Genomic DNA, 22,013 nt, shown 5'->3' on the forward strand with positions numbered 1-22,013 from the left:
GAAACACTGGACTGGAATTAGAGAAGTTAAACAGGAAAGGAAGGAAGTTAATAAAGGGTTTATTATCAAGAAAGTTAACACTGTAAGCAAGTGAAGCTTAATCCTTGTGGAGAACTCTGGAAGAATGGTGTTTCTCCAACTTCAAAGTGCACAACATCACCTATTTAAGCAGAGATTCCTAGACCTCACTCCCAGAGATCCTGATTCAGTAGTTTTGGGGTGGGTTTTGTGAAAATAAATACAGGAAACCAAATTTAAAATGGAGCTGGGGAGCCCTGAAGGGGAGCTTTCATGCACTATCACTTGCCATACCTTACAGACCCCAAACAGGAAAAAGCATACCTCACAATCCCCAACAGGAAGAGGCTTACCTGACACACCCCAGCAGGAGGAAGGAAGAATTTCTCTTTGCCCAGCAACAGCGTGGCCAATGAGAAACCATCACACTCAGTCAATGAGAAGTCATTACCACCATGAACTCAGTCTCCTCCAAAAGACTTTTGTTCAAAACAGCCCCTCCCAGCTTTCATCTTTCCTCTGTAAAAGCAAGCCCATCTCCTCTCTTCTCTGGACTTGCCTATGGGTAGCCATAGTTTGCATGTCCCAAATTACAAGTCCTCCGCTCTTCCCAAATACATTCATTTTGCTGGTAAAATAACAGGCTCTTTTGTTTTTTAAGGTCAACAGTTCTAAGAATTTGTATTTCTAACCAACTCCCAGGCAGTAGTGATGTTAATGCTACAGGTCAGTGGATCACACTTTGAGTAAGCAGTAGTATAGAACACACTTCTGAGGGAGTTATCTTGCCCAAGAGGCAAGGAAACTGGGGTATTTATCCAACAACTCCCAACAGTCATTGTTTTACAAGGCTGCTCTCAAACAGCATTAATTCCCTGGTACTTCCTGCCTGACTGCACATTGGCAGAGCAGGTGTCTGCAGCCAAGAGAAACCCCTCAGGAAATGAGTCACATGTGCTGGCAGCTGAAATCAGTTTGGCATGTGTTGACATGGAAAATGCCAAGGAAATGTGAGCAGATCATTGACACCATTTGCTACACTGCTATGTATAGTGTCATGGGGAAAATACACATTAAGCAAGAAATTACACAAATAAATTACAATGATAAGTGGTATAAAAGTAAATTACATGAGGCTCCCACTAAAGATAACCTCATATTATTTCAGATGGCAACCTCCTAGAGTAGTTGATGCTGACCAAAACAATGCACTTTTACAACTCTGTTAAACACCAACTCCAGATCGGTATTGTATACATCTGCCATTACTGAATGCACAGTATCTTATTTGAAGTCACTGTGATTGGCAGTTTACATTACAAATGTGTGCGTAATTATTATTAAGTTTTCCATTTGTTTCATTTGGATAAACCTTAGCTAAGATTTACTTTGTTTTATAAACCTTAAATTGCAAATATGAAAAGCAAGCTATGTTTATTTACTTCAATTATTTTTTTTATTAAATGGTTTCACCAAGAGAAAACCTAAACCAGTATTGTATTTTGAGAAGTATGTTATAACTTATTCTATGTCTTTTTTATTTTGTAAATCTATACTCACTTTCCTTCCTAAATATATTTATCTCCTTAAAGCATCTAAAGAGTTAGCAACTGCAAAGTTAGGGAACAGTCCACAAAACTATCCTTACTTCAGTGGTTTCAAGCGCACACTCAGATTTGATAATTTGCTGGAAGCACTCACTGAAAGCTGTTGTACTCACAGTTACAGTTTATGACGGGGAACGGATATAGATTAAAATCAGCCTAGGTTAGAAACACATAGGACAGAGCCTAGGAAAGGAATAAGTGTGGAGCTTCCAGTTGGCCTCTTCTATGGACAGTGTTATTTTCATGGTATCAATGTGTGACAACACCCACAGAGTACTGCCAAACAAGGAAGCTCATCTGAGCCTTGGTGTCCAAAGCGTTTATTGAGGCTCCGTAACAGTCCCATGGCTGATTGCCCACATGGCTGATCTCATTTTCTAGCTCCTTAAGAAGTCAAGCTGATACCGCTTGACTCTAAGTACCATCCTAAATCACACTGTTACTATCTGGCTTGGCCCAAGGTCCCCCCGCAAACAAAAACATTTCTGTCAGGCATGATATCCCAGGGCTTAGCAATTACCTCCCAAAAGCCAAGAGTTCAGGCCAGATTTCTTTTTGGGCAAGTTTAAATTCTCTACTACACTGTGCCTTACTCATTTACATGTAAGTAGCTAAGAAAATCTTATAATGAGGTTAGAAAACATATTTGATATTTAGTATTATTTTGTGTCTTAAAATCTTGGAAGAGAACATTTTGACTAAAACATGCAAATGCACCAAATCTAACAATAAATGTGACAAGAAAGCAAGTAAACATATTTTTAATCCACAAACAGCAGCATATCATAGTATAATGAATAATCACCATAAGAATGATAGTAAATTTACATATATATTATTTTCTAAAAACTTGAAGATACTAAAGAAATATCTATGCAAAGCAAATGGATAAATTAATAATATTAAAATGTTTAAAAATAAACCATAAATATATCTTGTGACTACTTCCACCTTGTGCTTAGCTGCATTTTCTCATTCCTTATTATGTTAATGAAATTCTGAACATTAAGTGAAATGCTAAATCTCAGGCTGAGATCTTAGCATATTAGTTGTTCTTAAGGATTTCCTGCCCTCCAGTGGTATCTGCCTTAATATTTTCACTGCACCTTTCAACATTACAAAGAGAAGACACATCACTTATACATTTACATTTTGAAATTATATCACACTGTATGGCAGCATCTAACTTTTCTTTCATTACAGGTTCACTCTCAGTTTGTACCCATGCATCACATCTTGCAACTTGTACAGTGCAATTACTGCTTTTGTTTTGCACAATGTGTGCTGAATCACACTGAGACTGTGGAAACTGATCTGTCTTATCTTTAAGTGAGAACTGGTGAAAATTCTCATTTTGTTTATGAATTTTGGCATTGTTTTTAGCAATCCTATCATGTGGAAGTTTTACCATCCTTTCTAAATAAAAACTGTTAGTTGTTTCTTTGGTTTTGATGGATCTCCTATTTGAATCTTCAATTTGCTGCAATATTTGATCTTCATCTTCAGACAGCTAAAAGAAATTTAGTAATTTTGCTGTAAATGATGCTTTAATTTTAAAAAATCATTCAATGACTTCAAAGCAGACATTCTTAAATTCACATCATGGAAAATTTCAAAATACAGAAGAGACTTTGGCAGGTGGCAAGTCAACCTGGACTTTTGATTTTTAAAAATCATGGAGGTTATGGATTTTTTAAATAACAAGAACAATAATGATAATGACAATCCTTGTATTACAAATTCAAAAGAAAGGGTCAGCCCTGTAGTGTAGTGGTTAAGTCAGGCGGGCTCCACTTCAGCAGCCCAGGTTCATGGGTTCAGATCCCATGGACCTACACTACTGCCAAGCCATACTGTCTTGGCAACCCATATACAAAATAGAGGAAGATCGGCACAGATGTTAGCTCAGGGCTAATCTTCCTCAGCAAAAAAAAAAAAAAAAACCAAAGAGGAAGATTAACAACCGATGTTAGCTCAGAGAGAATCTTCCTCACCAAAAAAAAAAAAGGAAAGAAAGCAAAAGAGCTAAAAAAGAGAAGGGGAATTTTGTCTCTTATCAGTCTCTATAATCACAGGCTACATCATCCCCCTACCCTTTCACACAGAGGAAACGATATACACCACACTCTTCAACCACTTAAAAAGAATGGAGTAGAAGTAATAACTTCGAAAGAAACAGTTGACACATATAACTTGTTCAACTATTCACTCATTGACTTTAGTCAAAAAATATCTATATTGTATCTTTTATGGGCCCAGTCTCATAAAAGAAACAACTTAAGGAGAGTATCGGCTAAGAGAAAATCAAATAGACAAAAGGAAAATTAAACAGCAATAAATATCACAACTGCTACATAAAAAGTCAAATTTTAAGTACTTTTAATAGGTTTATATTTCAATTTACTAGCTTGAATTTTTCAACTTCACAAAAAATTTATCTCTTAATTACTGCACTAACCAAAATATTCTTTTAGTGAAAATCTTATATAAAAGTACTGATTAGCCAAGCTAAAAAAAAAAAAAAAAAAGAGGCAGAGTTAACATTAAAAACCAAAATGAGGTATACGTCTCAGTTGTTTGGCACTGAAATAGGAAAAGTAAGCCCAAGAAACAGCATTAAGACTGGCTGCACACAAATTAGAGAAAACAAGCTCAATACATTTGTTTATTCAAGAAACAAGTATTTTTTAGCATCTGCAATGCAAGTGAAGCAGACACAGTTGCTGCCCTCTTAAAGCACACGTTCTCATTGGTGGAAGTGGCATTAACCAAATAATCACACGCGTGCATATGTAATGACAGAATGAGAAAAGCACTATGAAAAACAAGCATGAAGGACCTTGAGAGGATAATTGAGGGGCCTAATTTAGATTGAGGAACCAAAGAGGGGCTTTCAGAAGCAGCGACATATTTACGCTAAGACCTAAAGGATGAGTAACAGCAAGGCAGAGGAAACAGGATATATAAATAAATGCCCTGAAGCAGAAAAGAGACTGATAAACTAAGGAAAGTGAAATGTCGTACGTGTGGAGTGTGGTGAGAGAGGGAGAACACCAGAAGTTGAAGATGTAGCCAGACTCTAAAGTAAAATAGAAATCCACTCATAGGAATAACATGATTCAATTTAAGTTTTCAAAAGATCACGATGACTGCTAACTGGAGAAAAAGTGGAACAAGAGTGGAAAATAGATCTCTTAGGAAACAACCACAATAGTTCAAGAACAAGATGATGGTACCTTAACTAGGGTATTGACACCAGAAGTTGAGGAAGTAGATAAATATGCCAAGTATTTCGGAAGTACAATTGACTGAATGAAGTGATGGAATGAATGGGGTTAAGGAAGGCAGATGAGGCAGAAAGAAATGACAGTTAATTACTAAGTTTCTAGAGTGAGCAATTGAGTGGACAAAAAGGTATCACTAATATAGGAAATATCAATAAAACTGACTTGGGGAGAAGAACAGGGGAATTCAGTTTGAGGAATAAAAATAAGGAGATTTTTGTGAAACATCCAAGAAGAGGTATCCGCTAGGAAACTGGACATCTAAATAAGGATCTGGGCTAAAGTCATAAAGCTGAGAACTGTCATCAACTAGACAGTATATAAGTCATTGGAGCACATAACATCATCTAGAGTTTGGAATGTAGGTTAAGAGAAGAAAAGGATCCTGCAGCAAACCATAAACACTATGACATTTATATAGGAGGAAGGGTGGAAAAGAAGTAGACAAAGGCATAAAGTAGCACTCAAAGAGGTATGAAAAAACCAAAAGAGTGTGTTATCATAAAAGCAAAGAGAAGAAAATGTTTCAAAAAAAAGAACATAATTTCTATTAATATTACTAAAAGTTCTTGTAAAATAAAAACTTTAGTGTCCAACGAATTTGACAAAATAGAAATCACTGGGGTCCTTCCTTAGCAAGAGCAGTTCAGATGGAAAGTGAGAGACAAAAGGTGGACGAAATGAATACGGAAGAATTGATGGAGGAGAATTCCATTAAATGTGATTTATGAGAAATGCAGCATTCCCACTCAGAACATAGCATGTCATTCCAATTATTCAGACGACAGTCTTCAGTAACACTTTAGTGTTTTCTTCATATAAGCCTTAAGGTTTTCTTTTTTCTATGTATTTTTGGCTGTTTTAGGGTTTCAATTCTTATGAGTGGGTTCTTTTAAAAACTCTTTTAAAAGAAACACAACTTTATCATATACACACACACATATCCTGATAAGATTGGCTTTTGTCAATAATAATGAACACATTCATTTATACTTTAATTTTATATTTCTGTTTACGTTCTTACATTTTTAATATTTTTCATTTTTCGTTTACATTTATATTTCCACTAGTTATTGTCTCAACTATTTGTTTCAGAATGTAAAGGTACACTATGAGATATACAAAGAATTCTAAACTAGTATAGCATATATTAATAAGCAAAAAAACGAAAAGCATACCTTACCATCTCTGAACTAGAACTGAAACAACTATCTGTGGGCCTTGGAGAGTAACTGGTAGACCAACTACTCTGTGAAGACTCAAGATCTGAAAACGAACATTTAACTCATGAAGAATGGTATTTATTAATACTCTACTAATTATATACACAGGCAGCAGATATCAGCTGGTAAAATAAGTTTAGCTAACATACTGCAGAGCATTTTAAAAGTGTGCCAAAACTAGTTAAAACTTGAGAAACTCCGCATCTTGGATTTCTGACAGAGTATTACGGGTTTATTCTACACTTAAAAGTTTTTCATCTACAAGTAAAATAAGGGTACATAAGGCAAGAAAGGAGAACAGAGAAAATTCAATTGATTTTTTCTAATATACGAACAATGTTTTATGAACAAATAATTTAAATAATAATTTAAAGTGTCAACCTACAGGAAGGAGGAATAAGGCAATTTATTAAGTCCAAAAGCACCAGATATTTGCTAATCTAATAAACGAAGCTTCCTTGTACAATAAAAGCTGTATTTAAAAAATCAACTCAAAGCATCCAGTCCGATATTCTTTCATTATGTGCTTAATGTGTTCTCTTATGATAGCAAGTAAAGTTTAAAAATAGGCCTGAGAAGTAGGTCATGACTCCTCACAATGCATAAATACTGTAGACCAAGAGGGACGTACATTCACACGAAAGTAGCAACAAAAACAACAAAAAGTACCTACCACCAAATCTAACAAGAGACATGCAGAATCTACTTGAGGAAAACCTTAAAGTGCTTAAAGGTGTTCTAAACAACTATTAAAGATACAAAATTAGGCTGAATTAACAAAAAGACATCCCTTGTTCTTAGATAGGTCTACTCAACATCATTAGTATGATAATCCACACTAAATCAATATATACACTTAGCATTTTCCTGATAAAACTAAAATATTTCTTTGGAGCTACACAAGTTGATTTTAAAGTTTATATAAAAAATAATCAAAATTAGCCAGAAAAATTCTTTAAAAAGTACAAAGGGAGGTGTAACTGTTTTAGAAATTAAGCATACTATAAAGCACTTACCATAAAAATAGTACAGTATTAGCACACAAAGATTAGGAAAGACCAGTAGAACAGTAAAGAAAGCCCAGCACATATGAAAAGTTAGTACATAAAAAAGGTGGTATCACAAATGCCTAGGGAAAAGACGCATTTTAAAAACCTGAATCAATGCACATCTCACACCTTTAATCACAATAAACTCTAAACGGATTAAAGATTTAAGCGTAAAAATATAAAATCATACTAACACTAGAAGAAAACATTAAGTGAATTCATTTAACCTGGGAGTGTAGAGTCTTTCTAATCAAATCCAGAAGTATAAAAGAAAAGATGAATAAAATCAACCACATAAAAAAATACATTAATCCTTTGGCAAAGCAGGAGATATCATAAGCAAAGTCAAAACAAATCAAAAACCAATAATAAACTAGGAGGAAATATTTGTGACATATCACAAAGACCTAAATCTCTTTAATATATAAAGAGTTCTTAAATATCAAGAAAAAAAATACCAAAAATTCAATTGGTCAAAAGACATGAATGGAGACTTTAAAGAAAAAGAAATGAAAACAGACATTAAATATTTTTAAAAGACGCTCAACTTCACTTATAGAAAAAGAAAAGCAAACTTAAACTGCCATCTATCCGTCTGTCTACCTATCTATTTTTATAAAACTCACAAAAATTCCCAAGTTTGAACACAATCCCTATTGGTGAGGCTGTGGAATAAAAAGGCACATTTCTGGTGAGATTGCCAAATGATGCAACAGGGAATTTGGTAATATCTATCAAAATTGAATTTTGGCAATAATAACTACACAAAAAAACAATGTATCCCCCCTTTGACACAGCAATCCTACTCCTAGAAATTATCCTGAAAATGTACCTCCACAATTAAGAAACATATACACAAAGTTGTTCACCAAGCATTGTTTATAAGAACGCAATACTGGAAACAAGCCAAATGTCCACCAACAGGGCATGACTGAATAAACTATAGCCCATCCACATAATAGATTACCAAAATTGTCATAAATAAGGGATGAAGAAATGTCTAGTACTAAGATGGAGAAATCTATAAGAAACTTACTAATAAATGAATCCATTTAATTCATCTATAAAATATCCTATATTATACAAAATATCCTATACTACATTTAAGTGAGAAAAGTGGAGAACTAAGACCCATGTGAATATGTGTGTTTATATATTCTTAGGCTTTATTTTGAAGAAAAACAGAACACAACAAAACATAGTAAAACGATAAACCATAAACCAATAAAAAAGTTACTCATATGAGGCAAAAGGAAACAGGGCAGACAAGATAGGATAGAAACCAGACTACTGGTTTACACTTCAAAAATTTAAATTAAATCCAAAAGAAAAAAGTTGATAAAGATTTCTAGGTATCCTAGCAAAGTAGATATCCGAAAGAATCATTCCATCACAGAATATCTAAAAAGTACCACAAACTATTTTTCATAAAAAGACAGTATAGACTAAAATGACCACTCAAATATGAAGTATTTGCTACACACAGCCTACAAGCAATTAGAATCTAGTATATATATATGAAAGATATATAGGATATATACATATATATCTACATATAGAAAAGATATATCCTATAAGGAAAGCCAAACTTTCTAAAAGAAATATGACCAATAGACATGAAAGGTATTTCACAGATAAACAGGGGTGGCAAATCAACCTAATTAATAATGGGAAATATAAATTAAAATTACAATGAAATACCAGATTCCAACAATGATAAAAAGCTGATCCAGTGTTAGTGAGAATATGGAACAACTAAGAGTCTTAGCTCCTGCAAGTGGGAGTTTAACCTGGCACAACTACTTTATAAAACAATTTTGTATTACCTAGAATAGATGAAGATGCGCATAACATTTGAACTAGCCAATTCTACTCCTTGACTCATATTCAAGAGAAATTTTTTATACATGTGTGCCAGGAGAAATGTCAAGAATTGTCCAAGTAGCATTGTTTATTATAGCAAAATATTCAAAACAATCTAAATAACCAATGCCAGAAAATGTATAAATTGAGGTACATTCACACAACAGAAGGTTGCATAGCAGTAAATAAATAATCAAGTATATTAGAGTCACAAATATCAGAGTGGGTGAACAAAGAAAAGCAAGTTGAAGCAAAATATATAGCATTTGCCTCAATCTGTGAACAGTTCAAAACCAAGCAATGTAAAAGTCTATGTGTGATACCATAAAAACAAATTCAGGATAATAGTTACCTCTAGGGGGCAGGATAGGAAATGCAATTGAGAAGATCTTCAAATGTACTGATTACGTATTATTTCTTAAGCTACAAAGTGAGTACAAGGGTATCTATTTTACTACTATTCGCTAAAATGTACATATATGTTACATATATTCATCATGTATAACACATTTTATAAAAGATAAAAGTAGTTTTGAAGACAATTGCATTACTAGTACATTCTAAGATATCTAGGAAACATATTTGCCGGCAAAAACCTAAAAAAAAAGCACTTAAAACAATTTCCACTTAAATGTTAGTTTTTTTTAAAGAAAAAAATTCACTTATACTGACAGACTTTCATAGTAGAGGTTGGCCTGCCTTTTAAAGAACACATTCCTCCTTTTTCCATCAGAATCTAAAAGAAAAATAAAATTTAAGAACTCCTAAGTATACACAATAATATCCACTTATAGCTCCCTTTTCACCCCAACAAATCATTTTACAGTACTCTTCCTTCATATTACTTTAATTCCACAAAGATAATTTTAAACTCCCAAAGAAAAATTTGCCTATGACAAACAATAAAACAAAACAAAATTGAAATTCATTTAGAAACAGCAAGCAACAGAAGAGACACTTGATAATAAATGAATTGACAAAAAAGAAAGGATTCAGGTAATCATAACAAATGCAGCTGAAAAAAGGAAAAGATACTAAAGCAATTTGGAGATTTATTCTGTTTTTCTTTTTCTAATTTGTTAAGTTGGATATCAGTTCATTTATTTTCAGGTTTTTTAAATAGTAAAAGCTCTTAGAGGTATCAATTTTCTACAGAACACACCATTGGTTTTGGTTTTCATCAATTTCTATGTAATTTGTGATTTATTTTCATTTCCTTTTCTTTTTTTCTTTTTCAAAACCAGAGTGTTTCTTAATTTTCAAGAAGATAAGGGAGGTTAAGCAACTTCTTTTCCTCTTCTTTAGTTCTAATTTAATGAATTTTTTATTAGAGAATATGGCTATGAATCTCTCCTTAGATAAATCTCTTAGACTTTCTTTGTGGCTTACTACATGAATTAGGTTTGCAAATATAGTAGGGACTTATAGAACACATATATTCTCTGTTGGTGGGATATACAGTTTTTGATAGACAGATAGGTAGCATAAAGGAGAAACCATCTAGTTGTTCACCAAACATGTTTCCCTTTCCTTTTAAGCATACAGCTAAAACACATTTCCTACCCTCCCTTGGAGTTGGTTTGGACACGTGATTTAAGTCCTGGTCATGGGCAAAGTGGTGTACACCACTGCCAGTGCTGGCCCATAAAAATTTTCTCCACAATCCTCCACTTCCTTTTCCCTTCCGCTATATCCAGTATCAACAAGTTGGAAACCTACCAGTTGAAGATACCAGAGTCCCTACCAGCTTGGAGCCCTGAATAACTTTGTCGAGCAAAGCCTCTTTTCTAACCTCACTATTTAATCATTTAAAAAGCCTTGTACATTCAACTCTTAGAATATTCAAGCCCCAAACCTGCACCAGTAAGACACAAGCTGAGAAAGCTATATAGACCCCCAAGACAGGCAAACACTCCAATATCCACTTCAGATCTGTTGATAGAGGATAACAGACAAATAAAATGGTCCCAAAGAGAAGAAACTAAATTATTTAAGGAATTTCCCCATCCTCTAGGATAGCAAGATTTTCACACAATGTCTGCCCAGCAGGATTTCATGATCGGTATGGATCAGTAACTCTGTATCACCTCTTCTTCTCCTTTCTGAATGGGCTTTTCATTGAATTTTTACTCTCCTTGTTTCAATAATATATATTTTATTTATATATATCTTGCCATCTTTTTATTTTTAACCTCTATTATTATGTTCTACATGTTTCTTGAAAAACTATAAAGATTATTTTTTCTTCTCAATTTGATATTCTTTGAATCTTGTTAAGAAAAATCAACCTCTTTATATTTCACATATTAATTGCTAAGCAGGTTTCATTCCTTACATTTTACCTTTCCCATTTATCTAAACGTTATTTCATTCTTTCCCATCTTGATCAGGTTTCCTAGTGTGACATCCCCACTCCCTTGAATTCTGAATATCTTCTACGTGTCTTTATTTCTCTAGTGATTACCTTCCCATTGGTAACAACCATAATTTAAATCTTATTCCTCTACTACTTTAAAATTAAATAAGTTCCAGTTCAAGATGGCAATGTAGGAGGATCCTGAACTCACCTCCTCCCACAGACACACCAAATCTACAGCTACATACAGAACAATTTCCTCTGAAAGAAACCCCAAAACAAGCTCAGAGACTCCTATACATCAGGGGAATGAGAAAAAACCCACAGTCAAATGGGTAGGAGAGGCCGAGACACAATCTTACCATAACCCCACCCTGGGCATGGTGATCCACAACCAGGAGGGAACCCACAACTCTGAGCTTCTCCCCAAGGAGTGAATGGCTTGACCCTCATATCTGGTACTTGAACTTTTAAGACCTTCACCAAAGAGATAAGCCCCCAAAACGTCAAGTTGTGAAAGCCAACAGGGCTTGTGTCCATGAGACCCACAAGGCTACACGGAACTGAAAAACAGTTCCTAAAGGGCTCGCACAGGCTCACCATGCTGCACCCCAGGGCCTAGAGCAGAGGCAGCTCACTGACTATCCAGTCTTTCTGTGAAACAAGCCTATTAGCTTATCCTCATAGCTGCAAACTAAGAGTCAGGCTTCTAATTAAATTCACATCTAAGGGCTGACTGTAATCCTCTCCAGTGAACTCGGAGGCTGGGTACCATCTTTCCACTCTCCCGCTGCCTCGCTCATGGTCACCAGTACCTTGCAGAATGGAGCTTACATTGGAGGGTCCCACAGGACTGTAACAAATGGAGAAAGAGTTCCTAACTGGCTACCCTCCAGGGCAAAGCAAAGAGACAGTAGATTGAATCGCACCCCAATCCTTCTGTGAGAGAAGCCTATTTGCTTATCTTAAATCTTTGGCCTAAGGAGCAGGCTTCTAATTTAACACACATCTACAGGCCTACTGAAATATTCTCCAAAGACCATAGAGCCCAGCGGGCACCATCTTCACAGTCCAACTCTGCCTTGCTCCAAGTCACCAGTATCTCCCAGAAAAGAGCTTGTGCACATTGTCTGGAGGCCCAGTTTTCGCAGCTGCCACCCATGGGATGCCCCTTGATCAGCTGGCTCTGGTAGCCAGCAAGGCTTTGAAGGGGATCAGAATTGGCCATCTGAGCCAGCCCTGATGGCCTAGTGGTTGAAGTTCGGTGTGTTCCACTTTGGTGGCCTGGGTTTGGTTCCCGGGCATGGAACCACATGACTCGTCTGTCAGCAGCCATGCTGTGGTGGCAGACCACATAGAAGAACTAAGACTTACAACTAGAATATACAACCATGCACTGAGGCTTTGGGGAGGGGAAAAAAAATGAAAGAGAGAGGAAGATTGGCAATAGATGTTAGCTCAGGGCAAATCTTTCCCAGAAAAAAAAAAAAAAAGAATTTGCCACCCCAAAATGTGTCTCTTTGCCTTGATTATTTTAAGGACAAAAGAGTCTTTCACTCTTTGAAAGAAATTCAGACCTTCCCCCTAACTGCCTGAAAGAATTTAAGATAGAAGGGCCTGTCCCAGGAAGGAGATATCACCATAGATAATTCTAGGTGTGGTAGACAGAAAGACATCTAGCAAGGGCCATTTTATCAAAAGATCTCTTTCAGTTCCCATTGTCTACAGATGGCCCAGCAAACACTTGTTTATCAAACATTTCCATTTCCATCGTCATGTAAATTGCCTTCCTCTCCTTTGAAGTCCCAAACCACTACCCCCAATATCCTCCTTTATCTTTAGCTGAAGATGGTATTCAGGTGGCAATTTCAGCCACTCCAGCAAGATTTTCCTGGGTTTCTCCCATGTACATATGTTATCAAACTTTGATTTTCTCCTCTTATTCTGTCTCATGTCAATTTAATTCTTAGACCAGCCAGAAGGACCCAGAGGGTAGAGGAATTGTTTTCCTCCCCTACAGTTTACGTTCACAGGTCCCACAGGACTATAATGAACAAAGAAAGAGTTCCTAACCAGCTACCGGTCCAGGGCGCAGCAGTGAGGCAGCAGACTGAAATGCCAGTCTTTCTGTGAAAGAAGCCTATTAGCTTATCTTCATACCTGTGGCCTGAGGGACAAGCTTCTAACTAAGCACAGACCTAGGGGCTAATTGCAATCCTCTCCAGAGACCAGGAAGCCCAGTGGTTACCATCTTCACACTCTCCATCTGTCCCACCCTAGGTTGCTAATGTCTCCAAGAAAGGAGATTGTGCACATATCTAGCACCAGGGTTTCTGTGTCAGCTGCCCAAAAGACACATCCCTTGATAGCCTGGCTCTGGTGGCCAGCAGGGCTTGTGTTCATAGATTCAACAGGATGTCAGCAAACAAACAGTTCTTATATGGCTATCACACCAGGGCTCAGTGCAGACGAGCACACAGAAATGCTCATGTCAAAGTCTTCCCATGAATGAGGTATATTTACATACTTCAAAAGCTGCTGCATCAGGGTCCAGTTTCCAATTAGACTGAATCTAGATGTTGACTGAGATCTTCCCTATTGGGACAGCGGCAGGTTTTTGCACACCCTCAAATACTGGGAGCCACTAAAAATAAAGTAGACTGCTTGAACAAGCACAAAGGTTTGAGAGACAACCAAGAGCTACAGCAGGGTTGAAACATAAGGTTCATCTCCTGCACGAGGCCACTTCTTCAAGACTAGAGAGGTGGCTGTTTTACAGAATGCATGGAAACCAACACAGAGAATCAAGGAAAATAAAGAAACAGAAGATGACATTCCATATGAAAGAACAAGATAAAGCCTCAGAAAAAGACCTTAATGAAATAAGTGATTTACCTGATAAAGAGTTCAAATTAGCCATCATAAAGATGCTCACCAAGGTCAGGAGAAAAATACACGAACAAAGTGAGAATTTCAACAAAGAGAACATAGCGTAGAAAGTATAAGAAAAACACCAAAAATAAATCACAGAGCTGAAAAATACAATGGAAAGGTACAAAAGAAGACTAGATGAAGCCAAAGAAAGGATCAGTGAACAAAAAGACAGGGCAGTGGAATTTACCCAATCAGAGGAGCAAAAAGAAAAAGGAATGAAAAAGAATGAAGATAGCACAAGGAACTTATTGACAACATCAAGTGGACTAATATTTGTATTATAGGGGTCCCAAAAGAAGAAAGGGGCAGAAAATTTATCTAGAGAAATTATGACTGAAAATTCCCTAACGTGGGGAAAGAAACAGACATCCAGATCCAGGAAGCCCAGAGAGTTCCAAATGAGATGAACTCAAAGAGACCTCACCAAGACACATTATAATTAAGTTATCAAAAGTTAAAGACAAGGAAAGAATCTTAAAAACAGCAAGATAAAAACAACTTGTTACATCCAAGGAAACCCTCATAAGACTATTAGCAGATCTTAAGCAGAAACTTTGCAGGCCAGAAGGGAGTGGCACAACATATTCAAAGTGCTGGAAGAAAAAAACTGCTAGTCAAGAATACCCTATCCAGCAAAGCTGTCCTTCAGAATAGAAGGAAAGATAAAAAGTTTTCCAGACAACCAAAAGCTAAAAGAGTTTATCATCACTAGACTGGCCTTACAAGAAATGTTAAAGGGACTTTAAGCTAAACCGAAGGGCCCTAAATCAGTAACAGGAAAACATATAAAATTATAAATCTTACTGGTAAAGGTAACTATATAGCAAAATTCAGAATAATCTAATGTTGTAGGTGATGGGTTAATCACTTATAAAGCTAGTATGAAGGTTAAAAGACAAAAGTACTAAAAATAACAACTACAATGATTTGTTAATAAATACACAAGATAAAAAGATATAAGTTGTGACATCAAAAACATAAAACTTGGGAGGGCAGTAAAAATTTAGATCTTTAGAATGCATTCAAACTTAAGTTTTTAAGAACTTAGAATGTTATAAGTTGTTTTACAGAAGCCTCATGGTAACACAAAGCAAAAACCTACAGTAGATACACAAAAGATAAAGAAAAAGGAATCCTAAGCACACCATTACAGAAAATCATCAAATCACAAAGAAAGAAAAAAAGAAAAAACAAAGGAATTACAAAACAGTCAGAAAAAAATGAACAAAATGGCAATAAGTCCACACCTATTAATAATTACTTTAAATGTAAATGGACTAAATTCTCCACTCAAAAAATATGGAGTGGCTAAATAGACTGAAAAAACAAGATCCATCTATATGCTGCCTATAAGAAACTCACTTCAGAGGTAAGGACACACACAGTCTGAAAGTAAAGGGACAGAAAAAGATATTCCATGCAAATGAAAACCAAAAAAAAACCTGGCATAGCTATACGTATATCACACAAAATAGACTTTAATACAAAGAGACTTGGAGACAAAGAGAGTAATAAGAGACAAAGAAGGTCATTATATAGTCATGCACCACATAAAAACGTTTCAGTCAACAACAGACTGTGTATACAACAGTGATCCTTTAAGAAAAGTAACATATAGTCTAGGTGTGTAGCAGGCTATACTGCTGGGAGCCGTGGCTACATCATTTGATCGGCTGTTTGACAGGGTCCAGCTGATTAACGCTGAGGGGTGCAGGGTCGCCCCTTGGTGAAGAATAACCGGCCAGCCCCTCACATAGTTCTGAAACCTGTGCTGCTTCTAATTGCCCTTCATTCCTTTTCCTTTCTTAACCTCCAGTTTTCACTCCTTTGGGTGGCTGCTTGGGAGGCACTACCTCCTGGGAAAATTAGATATAGTAAGAGAATGTGACCACCTGCAGGTAACTTTCAAGATATTTTTCAGTTAATTAATGGAGGAGCACACAGTCCCATTTGAGACAATCAGAAAGGAATCCTGCCCAGATAAGATGTCGAATTAGGTTTATGGCCTCCATCTGGTTAATGTTTCCTTCTCCCTCCAGTTCTTTGTCTAAATATACATATGCATCGTCCTTCTAAGTTTGTTGGCTAATTGGTTGATCAAGAAGTATCTATATATTATTCTTGACCTTCTGCTTTCTGTTAAAATGTTATAGAGGTTTTCTCCTAAAAGCAATAAATAATAAATAATTGGTGAGTAGAAGGGCCGAGGGGTGCAAGAATGCCCCTCGGTGAAGGATGGCCGGCCAACACCCCCAATATTTTCTGAATTATATGCATGCTTTCTATCAAGGTTATGTGTATACTTATTTCTCTTTTTTATTCTTGAAGATATATAGTTTAGTTTAGCTTTTCAGCCCTTTACTTTACTAACAATATGATACTTTCTCCGGCAGTGTACTTAAGGGACCTTTAGCTCTACAATCTAAAAGACAAAGGAATGCTTCCACCCCCTAAAGGGCGCGGAAAAAGTAAAGATGTTTAACTGCCCGCTGAGAATGCAGATAGCCCTGGGGATAAGACACCCTGGAGTCGCCTTTTGTTCCCATTAACCATCTACACTAATGGCGTAAATGATTGAGGGAGGCAGGGATGGCTCCACCAGGATGTAACCAGAGGGGCTGCTGTCCTGTCTGGAGGCCTGGACCTTCTCTCTTTGATTTAACTTTACCATGAATTACAACAGACGCCTAGGTACCTATCTCCTTTAGCTTAGAGACAACAAACACTAGTTAATTGCAGAGAAGACGATCATTAACCTTATACTCTATAGAATGGAATGCTAATAAATATTCTTGTGCTCGTTTCTTACTTCCTTATCTCTCTGAGAATATCTGTAAAACTATTTCTGTACTAATCCTGAAAAATATATAAACGACACTTGTGCACAGTAAAGTCAGACTTGCTAACACCAACCCAAGTCTCACGTCCCCTTTATTTTCCCCCTCCCTCATCGCGCCGACACCATCCATCCCTCAGGAACCTGGACTCCACCGGGGCGGGACCCCGGCACTATACCATTGAGGTTTGTGTAAGTACTGTAAGAGAGGAAGAAATTTTCCTCTACTCTTCTAGGTTTTTCTGGCTGATCTAAAAATTAAATTGACACGAGACAAATTAACAGGAGAAAAACAAAAGTTTAATAACATGTACACATGTGAGAAACACAATAAAACCAAGTAACTAGCCAAAGCCTTCAACTTAAATATCATCTTCAGGTAAAGACAAAATAAGATGTTGGAGATGAAGAGAGTCAGGGACTTGAAAGGGAAAGAAGGCAATTCACAGGTAAGTGAAAAGGAGCAAATGCTTAGAAAACAAGTGTTTGGCCACAGAAACAGAAGAACACAGAAGGGAGTCCAAAAATCAGGCTTTTCTAGGTGCCTTCCTGTCTATCACCTAGTTCATGTTATGCTAAGGTGATAGCTTGCTTCCTGAGACAGCTTTTTTTAATCTGAATTCTTTTAGGAAGTTAAGGGGTAGGTTACAAGACAAACTTTCTAAGTCTTTTTTTCTCAGAAATAGTCAGCCTAAAACAATCCTCACGTGGGGCTGGCCCCGTGGCCGAGTGGTTAAGTTCGCGCGCTCCGCTGCAGGCGGCTCAGTGTTTCATTAGTTCGGATCCTGGGCGCGGACATGGCACTGCTCATCAGACCACGCTGAGGCAGCGTCCCACATGCCACAACTAGAAGAACCCACAACGAATTAATACACAACTATGTACCAGGGGGCTTTGGGGAGAAAAAGGAAAAAATAAAATCTTTAAAAAAAATAAATAAATAAATAAAAAAAAATAAAACAATCCTCACGTTAAAGAGACATATTTTGGGATGGCAAATTTTGTTCCCCTTTAGTATGCTCTATGAGGTTCTCACAATGATGAAATTGCCTACTGACATATTTCTCAGAATGTATCCCGTCAGTAAGCAATGCATGACTGCATAATAATAAAGGGGTGAATCCAACAAATGGATATGACATTTGTAAATATTTATGCACTCAACACAGGAACACCAAAATAAATAAAACAAATATTAACAGACCTAAAGAGAGAAAATATACAACAATACAACAGTAGGGGACTTTAATACCCCACTTTCATCAAAGGATACATCATCCAGTCAGAAAATCAATAAAAACATATTGGCCTTACATGGCACTTTAGACCAGATAGACCAAACATACATACACAGAACATTCCATCCACAAGCAACGGAATACACATTCTTCTCAAGCACACAAGGAACATTCTCCAGGATAGACCATATGTTAGGCCACAAAACAAATCTTAATAAATTTAAGAAGACTGAAATCACATTAAACACGTTTTCTAACTGCAATGACGTGAAACTCAAAATCAATTACAAGAAGAAAACTGGAAAATTCACAAATATGTGGATATTAAATAACATGCTCCTGAACAACTAATGGGTCAAAGAAGAATCAAAAAAGAAATTTAAAAAATATCTTGAGACAAATGAAAATGGAAATACAACATACCAAAACTTATGGGATGCAACAAGAGCAGTTCTAAGATGGAAGTTCCTGGTGATAAATGCCCACATTAAGAAACAAGAAAGATCTCAAATAAACAACACAGCTTTACACCTCAAGGAACAAGAAAATGAACAAACTGAACCTAGTTAGTAAAAGACGGAAATAACAAAGATCAGAGTGAAAATAAATGAAACAGACACTAAAAGACACTAGAAAAGATCAATGAAACTAAGAGCTGGTTTTTTGAAAAGATAAACAAAATTGACAAACCATTAGCTAGACTTAACAAGAAAAAAGAGAGAGGACTCAAATAAATAAAATCAGAAATGAAAGAAAAGCCGTTACAACTGATATCACAGAAATAAAATGCATCATAAGACACCATTATGATTAATTATACAACAACAAACTGGACAATCTAGAAGAAAAAGATAAATTTCTAGAAACATACGACCTACCAAGACTAATTCATGAAGCAATAGAAAATATGAATAGACTTATTACTAGTAAAGACATCAAACCAGTAATCCAAAACTTCCCAATGTCAAAAGTCCAGGACCAATGGCTTCCACTGGTGAATGCTGCCAAACATTCAAAGAAGAATTAATACCTATCCTTCTCAAACTATTTCAAAAAAGAGAAGAGGAGACAAGTCTTCCAAACTCCTTTTATGAGGCCAGCATTACCCCGATATCCAAACTAGTCAAGGACACCACAAGAAAAGAAAATCACAGGACAATATCCCTGATGAACATACATACAAAAATCCTCAATAAAACATTAACACTTCAATCTAGGTGAATGGCACTATCGCATCAACTACCCATTTACCCAAATAATAAATCCAGGTCTCCTTCAATGTGTTCCTTCTCCCTTAACTAATCAACAACAACTATCAAATCAAGATCTTCTAAATCTTTGTGATAGCTCTTCCCTCATTTCCATCCTTACTTACACTGCTCAACTTCAAGCCCTCATTATTTTTTGCCCTGCCTTGAGTCATGCCACTTCTCAAATCTCTCATTGTTGCTAGAGTCAACTTTTTAATACTCAGATGTCATCAAACTCCTCTACTAAAATTTTTTCAGTGGCTCTGTTTGGTGACAGAAAATAAAACTGGTATATGTCATGTAAAGTCTTTTATGACCTAGCCCTTTATATTGTCTAGAATTATCTTTTGCCATTCCGCCATCGCTTGTAATTTACACTATAGTAGTACCAATAACAACAACTGGAATGAAGTTACTTTGCAGCTTCTAAAATAAGCTATACTCTCTCACTTGTTAGTTTCTATCTATGTTGCTTCTTCATAGTATGAAGGCAGTTTGTCCATTTGGTAAACTTATTAATTGATATCCAGATCAAAAGTTTTCTCCTCTATTACATCTTCCTCCTGACTAGCCATGAAACTTAGAATTATTTTTTACTTGTCTCCCACTGCCCTTTGTACAAACCCCAATTGGAGCAATTTATCTAAATGTATTATATTTTTTTCTGTTTCTGTCTAGACCATAGCTTCCTAAAAACAGGTCCCATGTCCCTTCATCTCTGTACCTTGCAGAGTCTAGTGCATAACACAATATAAGCTTCATAAGAACAAAAACTGTTTCTTCACCACTGAATCTTCAGTGTCTAGCATATAGGAGAACGACAATAAATTCTATTAAATGAATTCATGATATGTACTCAATGTACATACTGAAGACAAAAAGACAAAACAATTAATATAGTTGAAAATATACAGTCAGATAAGACAAAAGTTTGAATCCTGGCTCAAATGTGTAACTGTGAACAAGTTATTTAATCTTTCTGAACTTGAGTCTCTTTTGCTGTGAAGAGCTTACAGGATCCGGCTCTTGTAGATTAGAACTAAGTGAAACAGAAACTAGTGACCTACTCAACAAGGAATTCAAACAAAATATCATGAGGATGCTCACAGATATGTGGAGAAGAATGGATGAACACAGTGAGCACATCAGCAAAGACTTGGAAGATATAAAAAAAAAACAATCAGAAATGAAGAATACAATACTCAAAATGAGAAATTCACTCGAGGGACTCAATAACAGAGTAGAGGAAGGAGAAGAACGGATCAGCGAACTAGATGAAAGACTAGAGGAAATCACCCAAGCAGAACAGAAAAGAGAAAAAAGAATTAGACAGAATGAGAAGAGAGTAAGGGAACTCTGGGACAATATCAAGCGTGCTAACATTCGGATTATAGGGGTCCCAGAAGGAGAAGAGAGAGACAAAGGGACAGAAAGTTTATTTGTAGAAATAATAGAGGAAAATTTTCCTAACCTGAGGAAGGAAACAGACATCCAACTTCAGGAAGCACAGAGAGCTCCAAACAAGAGAAGCCCAAAGAGGCCCACACCAAGACATATTATAATCAAAATTCTAAAATTAAAGACAAAGAGAGAATCCTAACAGCAGCAAGAGAAAGGCCGCAAGTGCCATATAAAGGGAAGCCCATCAGACTATCAGTGGACTTCTCAGTCGAGACCCTACAGGCAAGAAGAGACTAGCACGACATATTTAAAGGCTAAACGGAAAAAAACCTACAACCAAGAATACTCTATCCATCAAGGTTGTCATTCAGAATGGAAGGAGAGATAAACAGCTTCCCAGACAAGCAAAAATTAAAGGAGTTTATCACCAAGAAACCAGTTCTGCAAGAAATGCTGAAGGGACTTATTTAAGCGGGAAAGCAATAACCACAAATAGAGATAAAAAAAAATTATCAAAAAACCCCAAAACAACAACAACAAAAGACAGGCAATAAAATCACTAGTAAGGTAAAAGGACAGTAAAGGCAGCAGATCAACTACCTGTGAAGATAATATGAAGGTTAAAAGACAAATGTACTAAAATCACCTATTTCAATGATAAGAGGGTAATAGATAGACACACACTAAACACAAGACTATATATAATGTGAAAAACATAATGTGGGAGGAGGGGAGTGAAAAAGTAGAGCTTTTAGAAAGAGGTCAAGCTAAAGAGTCTATCTACTCAATATAGACTGTTACATGCACAGTATATTAAATAGGATCCTCATGGTAACCACAAACCAGAAACCTACAACAAGCAGGACAAAAAGTAAGACAAAAGAAATCAAACACATTACTAAAGATAACCATCAAACCACAAGGGAAGAGAGCAAGAGAAAAAGAAAGGAACTG

The 22,013-nt window shown here is 36.2% G+C and overlaps 1 pseudogene; it reads right to left on the reverse strand.

The window, feature by feature from the left end:
* Positions 1 to 585: 585 nt before the first annotated feature.
* LOC138919039 (regulator of DNA class I crossover intermediates 1-like) overlaps positions 586 to 22,013 on the reverse strand; it is a 76,323-nt pseudogene continuing 54,895 nt past the window's right edge.

This window comes from Equus caballus, chromosome 19, assembly GCF_041296265.1.
Source record: "Equus caballus isolate H_3958 breed thoroughbred chromosome 19, TB-T2T, whole genome shotgun sequence".
NCBI lineage: Eukaryota > Metazoa > Chordata > Mammalia > Perissodactyla > Equidae > Equus > Equus caballus.